Raw genomic sequence first — 10062 nt, forward strand, 5'->3', positions numbered from 1 at the left:
CCCCACATTCCACAAAGCATGGGACCATAATTAACCTTTAAAAAGCCTTCTGATGTTAAGGATAGGAAACATTTGTATTCTCATTTGGGGAGATTCAGGGTCAAGAGGTTATAAGAGTTCCTTAACATGACACAATGAATAGATGGAGATCTGGGACAAAAAACACCAAAGTGTCCTCATTATTCATGAGGCTGCTAGTCTGAACTTCTTTTAAGGGTTACAGAGATGTCACAGTAGAATGTGAATATTGTAGTTTATTGTAGTTAATAACTAGAGTCTATAGCAGTTCAAGATCCTAACCAAACTTTAGATATTGCCATCTATTAATTTGTTCAGTAATTATTTATTGGTCTCCTACTCTGTATCTGGTGCTATGCAGTTACAGCAAAAGACAAGGTAAACATCAGCTTGCCCCCATATTCTACTGAGAGAGAAAGAAAACCAGAAAGTAAATATATACACATATAAAAATAAATAAAATGACATCAAAAGATAAGAAAATAAATAAGTGTGACAGAAAGTGATAGTGGATAGGGAATCTCTATTAGAATTCCAGCAGGTGTTATGGGTTGAATTGTGCCCCTCCAAAGTTCATATGAAGTCCTAACCCCTATACATCAGAATGGAAATAGGGTCATCGCAGATGTAGTTTACGACGATGAGGTCATTGGAGTAATTCCTAGTCCAAGAAGACTGGTGTCTTTATAAAAAGGAGAAAGTTGTACACAGAGACACATACACAGGGAGAACATCACGTTAAGATGAGGGCAGAGATTGGGATGATGTGCTTACAAGCCAAGGAATGTCAAAGATTGCCAGCAATCCACCGATCCCTAGGGGACAGGCATCGAACAGATAGATTCTTCCTCACAGCCCTGTTGACAACTCGAACTTGGGTATCCAGCCTCCAGAACTGTGAGACAATAAGTTTCTATTGTTTAGGCCACCCAGTTTGTGGTACTTTGTTGTGGCAGCCCTAGGAAACCGATATACCAGGAAACAGATGGCATGCTCGAGGAAAAAGAATGTAATGAAGGGAAACTAACAATGGATGCTGAAACATTCCAGGCCTCCAAATAGGAAGAAACTGTTACACCTGGGCCTGGAGGGATGAGGGAAAGGAGCCATTAGTGGAGCCCTATGGGAGGCTATGCCTATAAAAGTCGCCAACTGTTAGAAACTTTGGTACAGGAACATGGCCACCACTGACCAGCAACCTAGTGTCGGGGGAGCCAGGGAAATAAATACCCAGATCTTTCTTTCCTCCTGTCCTTCTATTTTCTGTCATGGCTCCCCATTGGCAAAACCCAATGGAAAGAGAGATCAAGGAGGCCTGATTGATTTATCCCACGAAGGTCAGCTTTCTAGTGAACAGAGTAGGTATAGGTAGATGGTGGATCCAGAGGAACAAATAGAAAATAGTTAGCAGTGGTTAGAGATGATCTTTTTTGAGGAGATAACATTTGAGCTGAAACTTCAGTGAAGCAGATATCATAGGGAAGTGTGCTCCTACAGAGGAAACAGCAAGAATAAAAGACTTGAGGTGGGCATGGACTAGTATATTTGAGAAACAGGAAGACAGCCAGAGGGTCCATAGTGTGAGGAGCTCAGGGGAGCATGTACATGATCAGCTCAGAGAGGTGGACAGTCATTGGAGCATTTAAAGCCTTGTGAAATGAGGGTACGACTTTTATTGTAAGTGTAATGGAAAGCAAATGGAGAATTTTAAGTTATTGAGATGTGATGTGAGGATCACTTTAGCTGCTCTGTGGTGCCTCATTGTAGGAGGGTTAGTATAGAAGCAGGTCCCTGCTTAGGAGGCAGTAGAGGTGGCCAGATGAGCTACACGAAGGTGGTAAAAAAGGAGGTGGAGAGAAGTGGACAGATTGAGGGCCTGTGTTTAAAATAGGGAAGATGGGACTCGTTCTTGTATTGCATGTGGGAAGAAAGGAAAAATGAGGAATCAAGGTTGATGTCTAGGTTCTTTGGCTTGAGGGATTCAATGGTTATCATGATATTTACTGAGATAGGGAAATTAGGGAAAGAGAAAATTTGAGAGGAAGACCTTGAATTCTGATTGGGATACATTAGGTTTTAAATATTCTGTAAACTTCCAAGTAAAGATGTCAAGTAGCAGCTGGCTGTGAGTCTCAATCTCAGGAGAGAAGTCAGGGCTGGAAATATAAATTTGATGTGTTATTTGAAGCATGTATACGAGATTGGATAGAATTGCCTACTGCAAGATTATACATAGAGAAGAGATGTCTTTTTCTGGCAATACGAAAAGCTAGAGATTTTGAAACTCATGTCTGCTACGTGACATCTAAAAATACTCAACAACAACAATTAAAAAAAAGAAAACCCTTTTGAGATAATCTGATGAGCCCTTTAAGAAACTAATGGAAATCCTCTGAGGTTAGGAATAAAGAGGTATAGGAAAACCTGGAGGTACATGACATGGACAGAATATTTGTGTTCCCTGCCCCCAATTTCATATGTTGGAGCCCTAACCCCACCCCTCAGCCCCAGTGTGACTGTATTTAGAGATGGGACCTTTAAGGAACTAACTAAAGTAAAATGAGGCTATAAGAGTGGCACCCTGATCTGATAGGATTAGTGTCTTTATAAGAAGACACCAGACCTCATACTTCCCCCTAGTTCCCCCAGCATGCAATTGTTGAAGGAAGGTCCACATGAAGACAAGACACAGGGAGAAGGTGGCCATCTACAATCCAGGCAGAGGATTTTCACCACAAACCAAATTTACTAAAATATTGATCTTGAACTTCCAGCCTTCAGAGCTGTGAGTAAATAAATTGTTTAAGCTGCCTGATCTGTGATATTTTGTCCTGGCAGCCTGAGCAGACTATGACAGTAAGTGAACCCTGAATCCTTTGCATATATTAAAGCCACTGGATGTGGGTGACCTACAGCTTTGGAGCATTAGGGATATTGGAGGCAAATTCTTGGGTCAGTGCAGGACATAGATTTACCACCTTACATAGTAACCACCTTATACAAATCCGGGACATAGGAAAAGCTGTGTCCTTGGGTAAAGGGTGAATTAGAAAAAGAAGACTCGCCCCTCAGAAGCAGACTTCAATGTTGGCTTTGGTATTATTAGGAGGAGGTAAAAGAAAAGAAATGCCTCCTCTTAAGAATCCCTTTCATAGATTTGGCTGAATTTATATTATCTCTGTGGTCTTAAGAGCTACAGGTTAAGGATTGAAGTTTCTTTTTTTTTTTTTAATTTTAAAGATTTTATTTTTAAGTAATCTCCATACCCAATGTGGGGGTCAAAGTCACAATCCCAAGATCAAGAGTCACACATCTCCAACAATTGAGCCAGCCAGGTGCCTGTGGGAATTAGAGTTTAAAGTAGGCTCTAGTGTCCTCAGGTAGAGTAAAACCAGCACAAATCCTCCTTGGAGGACTCTTCCTTCATCTTGGGCCTCAAAGAATCCCAAAAAGTTAAAGCAAGCTTAAAACACATAAGGAAATAAGTTACTTTGAACAAGTGTTAGCAGAAACAATACGCAGAACTAGAATTGCAAGATATTTAAATTTGGAATTATTAGATACAGGATACAAAAGAGTTTTTTTAGTGCTTACCAAAATAAAAGAAAGAAACAAAACCTAACAAAAGAAATAAAAGATTACCAAATCGGGCAAATAGATGGGGGGGAAAAAAAGCAAATTCAATTTACAAGAATACAACATTTAATAGTTTATCAACAAATGTTTGTTGAGCACCTGTCATGAAACAGGCACTCCTCTAGTGGTTGGGTTTCCTGCAGTGAACAAAATAAGCAAACGTATTTGACCTTATAGAGCTCAGTGTCTAGATGGGGCAATAACTAAAATTTAAATATAGTGTAAGGGTTGGAGGGCAGGCAAGCTTACGTAAGAACTGGTGAAGTAGAAAAGAAATCTAAAGAAGCAACACAGAAATCAACAAAGAAATAAAACCACCACCACAAAATAAAGAACAGAATTCTGCATAGAAATACAAAGACATGAAAAAAATGTGACAGATTAATGATAGCAAGGGTGTAAAAGATGAAGTTACAAAAGGAGATAAAAGAAAAAAGTAGGAAGAGCAACTTGCAAAAGTTAATGGTTGATAACTTCATGAGAGTCATGGTTTTTCAGATTCCTATTATAGAAGTAAGATGTTAAAAGTAGCCCGAGAGAAACGACACTTCATAAACAAAGCCTGGCAATGACACTGACACTTGACTTCTGAAGAGTAGAACCCAAAAGATGCGGAGGAGTGTCTTCAGTGTGCTGAGATAAAATAACCAGCAACCTGGAACGTGTATGCAGAAAAACTGTACTTGAAGAATGAAGATTAATTAAAGAACTTTCAATACAAGAAAAAAATGGAGTCTACTTCCCCCCAAAACCCAAATATGCCCAAATAAATTTCTCACAGGTATACTTCAAGGAAAAGGAAAATGGTCCCCAAAATGGTTTGAGACACAAGACAAAATAGTGAATAAAGATTATGGTAAACTCTCTAGGACTATATAAACAAATACTGATATTCTAAAATGCTAATAATGCTTAAATTATGGCATTAAAATTAAGATAGAGCTAAAACGTAGGGTCATAATTGCATATGAAAGAGAAAGGTAATTACATCCAAAACATTTCAAAATCTTTATATTGTATGTGAGGCAAGTAAAGACGAACTTTATATTTTGTTAAGCTGAGTGTCCGTTTAGTGACTAAGAGAATAGAAATAAGGTGTATATCTTCCAAACCAATTAAGGGATAAAATGGAAGGAGAAAAAATATCTACAGTCAGTGTAAATGTAAGGAGAAAGGGGGAGGGAGAGAGAGCGAGAGAGGGAGGAAGAGAGAGAGAGGTGGAGGAAGGGAGAAAGAAGGGGCAGGAAAAAACAAAAGCTTGAAATGTGATGGAAAAATAAACCCAAATGTATCAGTAATCACAATAAATTTAAATGGACTTAATTCTACAGTTAAAGATCATAGATTCTCAGAATAGCTTTTCAAAAACACATGCGTATATTGTTTATAAGATATACACTTACAAGGACAAAATGAAGTTAGGAAAAAGAGAATGGAAAAAGATATCCAAAGTAGACATAACCAAAAGAAATCTGGTGCATCTATATGTATGCCTAAGTAGAATTTAAAGAAAGAAATATAATACTAGAGATAAAAAGGATTATATATAATGGCACAGAACTGAATTTTTCAAATAGTGCTAAATTTGTATATTTCTAATCACTTAGCTTCCAAATATATAAAGCATATAGATAATAGATATGTGATAAATAAACTGATTAAATTAAAGCAGCAATAGACAAATATACTATTGTAGAACATTTTAATACCTATGTCTCAGTGTTTGACAGATTAAAAATAAATCTTGATCTAAAGAACAAAGAGCTCTTTGTTAAGCAAAAACAAAATGCAAAAAACAGTGATTTGAATACTGTGGATTTCCTATCAAAAAACCACAAATGGCCAGAAGACAGTAGAACAATGTAAAGTATTAAGAGAAAAGAATTGTCAACCCTGAATTCTGCATCCAGAAAAAGGAAATATCCTTCAGGAACACAAGGAAAATGATGACATTCTCAGGTGAAGGAAAAGTAAGAAAACTGTCAACCATCAGAGCTATTCTAGAAGAAATGGTGACGTTCTAAGCTCTTCATGGAAATTATATCCGGGAGAACCTTGGTGCTTCATGAACAAAGGAAGACTAACAGAAATGGTAAATAGGATAGACTGTTTTTTCCTTTCTTATGCCATTTAAAATACATGTGACAGTTGAAAGCAGAAAGGATAATATTACTGGTGGGGTTTTCAATGCAGTACAACTGATGACTATAAAATCAAAAAGGAAGCATGAGGGAACCAAACATGGTTGTAAGCCTTTTATGTTTTATTTGAGGTGGCAAAATATTAGCTCTAAGCAGATTGAGAGAGAAGGTTTGTGTATTATAATCACTATAGTAACTACTACAACAATTGCCCCAAGAGATATATTCTCTTGGCAATAAATAGAATAAGTAAACAGAAAATCAGCAAGGACATAGAAGACCTCGAATTCTTTCAAGTGCAATTGGAGTATTCACTAAGACAGACCACATAATGATTCATAAAATGCATCTTAAAATTTTGAAAGAGTACAATTCAGACAAAGTAGGTTCTCTCACCATAATGAGAGTAAATAAACCCATGTGTGTGGTCTATAGATTTCTGGTAAAGGCTGATAAAGGATAGTTTTTTTCAACAAATGGCAATGAAATAATTATGTATCCATGCCAAAAATAATTTGCCTGAACCCAACCTTCATACTTTGTACAAAAATTAACTGGAAATTTATCATACAGCTAAATATAAAACATAAAACTATACATCTTCCAGAAAAAAAATAGGAGAAAATTTTTGTGATTGTAAATTAAGAGTTCTTAGACACCAAAAACATGATTCACAAAAGAAAAAAAAAATAACCCCAAACACTGATAAATTGAACTTCATCAAAACTAAAAACCTTTAGGGGTGCCTGGGTGGCTCAGTCAGTTGAGTGGCTTCGGCTCAGGTCATGATCTCACGGTTTGTGAGTTCGAGCCCCACGTTGGGCTCTGTGCTGACAGCTCAGAGCATGGAGCCTGTTTCGGATTCTGTGTCTCCCTTTTTCTCTGCTTCTCCCCCGCTCATGCTCTCTCTCTGTCTCTCTGTCTCTCTCTCAAAAATAAAGAAACATTAAAAAAAAAAAAAACAACCTAGAAACCTTTGTTCTCCAATGGATGTTTACAAGAATAAAATGAAAAATCACAGACGAGGAGAAAATATTTGTAAATCGTATGTCTGAAAAAAGGACTTGTAATCAGAAAATATAAAGAACCCTCAAAATTCAATGATAAAAAACAAACAGCCCGATGTAAAAAAAAAAAAAAGTAAGCGAAGGATTTGAACAGACATTTCCCCGCAGAAAATACACAGACGGCAGATAAACCATGAAAAGGTGTTCAGCATCATTCGTCATTAGGAAAATGCAAACTGTAGTCATAAATGGATGTCAGTACACACTGTTAAAATGGATAAAATAAGGTGAAAAGAAACCTGATAATACCAAGTTATGACAAGGATACAGAACCCCTGGAATTCTCTCATTCATTGCTGTGGGAATGCAAAGTGGCAGTGTGTTGGGAAAATGGTTTGACAGTTTCTTATAAAGGTAAACATACATTTGCCATATGACACAGCCATCTCACTCCTACGTATTTACCCAAGAGAGATGAAAATGTATGTTTACACAAAAATCTGCACATGAATATTTATAGCAACTTTATGCTTAATTGCCTCACACTGGAAACAATCCAGATGTCCTTCAACTGGGGAATGGAATTAACAAACTGCAATACCTCCATACAATAGAATCCTACTCAACAATAAAGAGGAATGTACTCTTGATGCACAAACAGCATGAATGGATTTCAGTTGCATAATGCTGAATGATAGAAATCATATCCATAATGATACCTATGCTTTGGTACCATGTACATGACCTTCTGGAAAAGGCAAAACTGGGTGGTTGGCAGGCTGAGAGGGAGGGGAAGGACCGACTACAAAAAAATAGCATGAGGAAATTTTCCTCCCCTAGGTGATGGTTGCAGTGGTGCCCACTTTATTCATAAAATGGTATATATGTGTGTTTTCTTAAAAAATATTCACTTTATTGAAACTTGAAAAAAAAAAACCTGTTCACTTATTTTCAAGAACCAATCTCTTGGCAGCCACCAATCTCTTCTCTGTGTTGATAAGCTTGGTTATGTATTGATTTGTTTATTTTTAGATTCCACATATGAGAGTGATCATATGGTATTTGTCTTCCTCTAACTTATTTTACTTATTAGCATAATGCTCTCGAGGTACATCCATGTTGTTGCAAATGGCAAGATTTCATTCTTTTTGATAAATATAATTTCTTTAACTATGCATCTATCGATGAACACATAGGTGTTTCCATATCTTGGCTGTTGTAAATAATGCCGTAATGATCAGGGTGGTGCGTATATCTTTTCTGGTTAGTATTTTCATTTTCTTCGGATAAATACCCAGCCGTGGAATTACTGGGTCATATGGTAGTTCTATTTTTAATGTTTTTGAGAAATTTACATCGTGTTTCCCATAGTGGCTGCACAGTTTACATTCTCACCAACAGTACACAAGGGTTCCTTTTTTTTAAAATTTTTTTTTGTTTAATTTTTTTAATGTTTATTCAGTTTTGAGAGATGGAGAGCAAGCAGGGGTGGAACAGAGGGAGAGGGAGACACAGAATCTGAAGCAGGCTCCAGGCTCTGAACTGTCAGCACAGAGCTGGATGTGGGGCTCGAACTCACGAACTGCAAGATCATGACCTGAGCTGAAGTCAGACACCTAACTGACTGAGCCACCCAGGTGCCCCATGGGGTTCCTTTTTTTCCACATCCTTGCCAACACTTATTTCTTGTCTTTTTGATTCTAGCCATTCTGACAGGGGCAAAGTGATATCTCATCGTGGTTTTGATTTGCATTTTCCTGCTGTTTGGTGATGCACTGCATCTTTTCTTATACCTGTTGGCCATGAATGTGTCTGCTTTGGACAAATGTCTATTCAGATCCTCTGCCCATTTTTTAAAAATTGTATTGTTGGTGTTTTACTATTGAGTTGTATGAGTTGTATGAGTTCTTTATATGTTTTGGCTATTAACTCTAACAGATAAATCATTTGCAAATATATTATCTATTCAGTAGGTTGTCTTTTTATTTTGTTGGTTGTTTCCTTTGCTGAGCCAAAGCTTTTTAGTTTGATTTAGTCCCACTTGTTTATTTTGGGGTGGTTTCTTTTGCTTTTAGTGTCAGATTTTAAAAATCATCCAAAAAATAAATAAATAAAAATTTTAAAAATAAAAAATATCACTCATCAAGACCTATGTTAAGGAAGTTTACCATCTATGTTTTTTTTTCCCCTAGAAGTTTTATGGTTTCAAGCCTTACATTCAAGTCTTTAGCTCAATTTGAGTTAATTTTTGTATGTAGTGTAAGATAGTGGTCCAGTTTCATTTGTGTATGTGTGTGTGTGTGTGTGTGTGTGTGTGTGTGTGTGTGTATGACTATCTAATTTTGAAGAGACTGTTCTTTCTCCATTGTATATTCTTGGCTCCTTTGTTGTAAATTAATGGGCCATATATGCATGGGTTTATTTCTGGGCTCTCTATTCTGTTCCATTGATCTATGTGTCTGTTTTTATGCCAGTACCATACTGTTTTTAAATGACATTTAAATGACATTCTGGAAAAGGCAAAGCTGCAGTGATTGCCAGGTTGTGGGGGGACTAAAGACACAAAAAGATACAACGAGGAATTTTTGTGGTGATCAAACTGTTCTGTATCTTATTTGTGGTAGTGGTTATAAGACTGCATTTGTGAATTTCAGTGACTATAAATTTTTAAAATAAAGTTTACCTTTTTAAAGTTTATTTATTTTGAGTGAGTGAGAGAGAGATAGAGGGTGCAAGCAGGGAAGGGGCAGAGAGAGAGAGAGGGAGAGAGAGAATCCCAAGCAGTCTTTATGCTATCAGCCTGAAGGCCAATGAGGGGCTTGAACCCACAAACCATGAGATCATGACCTGAGCCAAAAACAAGAGCCAGGCACTCAACTGGCTGAGCCATCCAGGCACCCCTCAGTGACTATAAATTTAAAAGTAAGTTAAAAATATTAGTAGAAAAAAAATCCATGGGTGCTGGCCAGGAGAGATGCTGAGAGTTAAAAGAAATAATAGAGAAGGTGTGTGTGTGTGTAGGGTGGGGGGGATTCTAATTTATTATTCAAATGGAAGGATCTGGGAAGACTCAGGAAGTGACTCTAAGCTGAGCTATGAGGGATGTGAGGAGTCGGCCAGCAGAGAGGTGGGGGAAAAGAGGATTTTAGGTAGAGAAATAGTTTATACAACTACTTGACAGGCCAGGAAGCACTTTGATTCTCAAATGCTAAGAGAGAGCTAGTGTGTTTGCAACCCAAGGGCAAGGGTGATAAGAAGTG

Source organism: Panthera uncia, chromosome D4 (genome assembly GCF_023721935.1).
Source record: "Panthera uncia isolate 11264 chromosome D4, Puncia_PCG_1.0, whole genome shotgun sequence".
Lineage (NCBI taxonomy): Eukaryota > Metazoa > Chordata > Mammalia > Carnivora > Felidae > Panthera > Panthera uncia.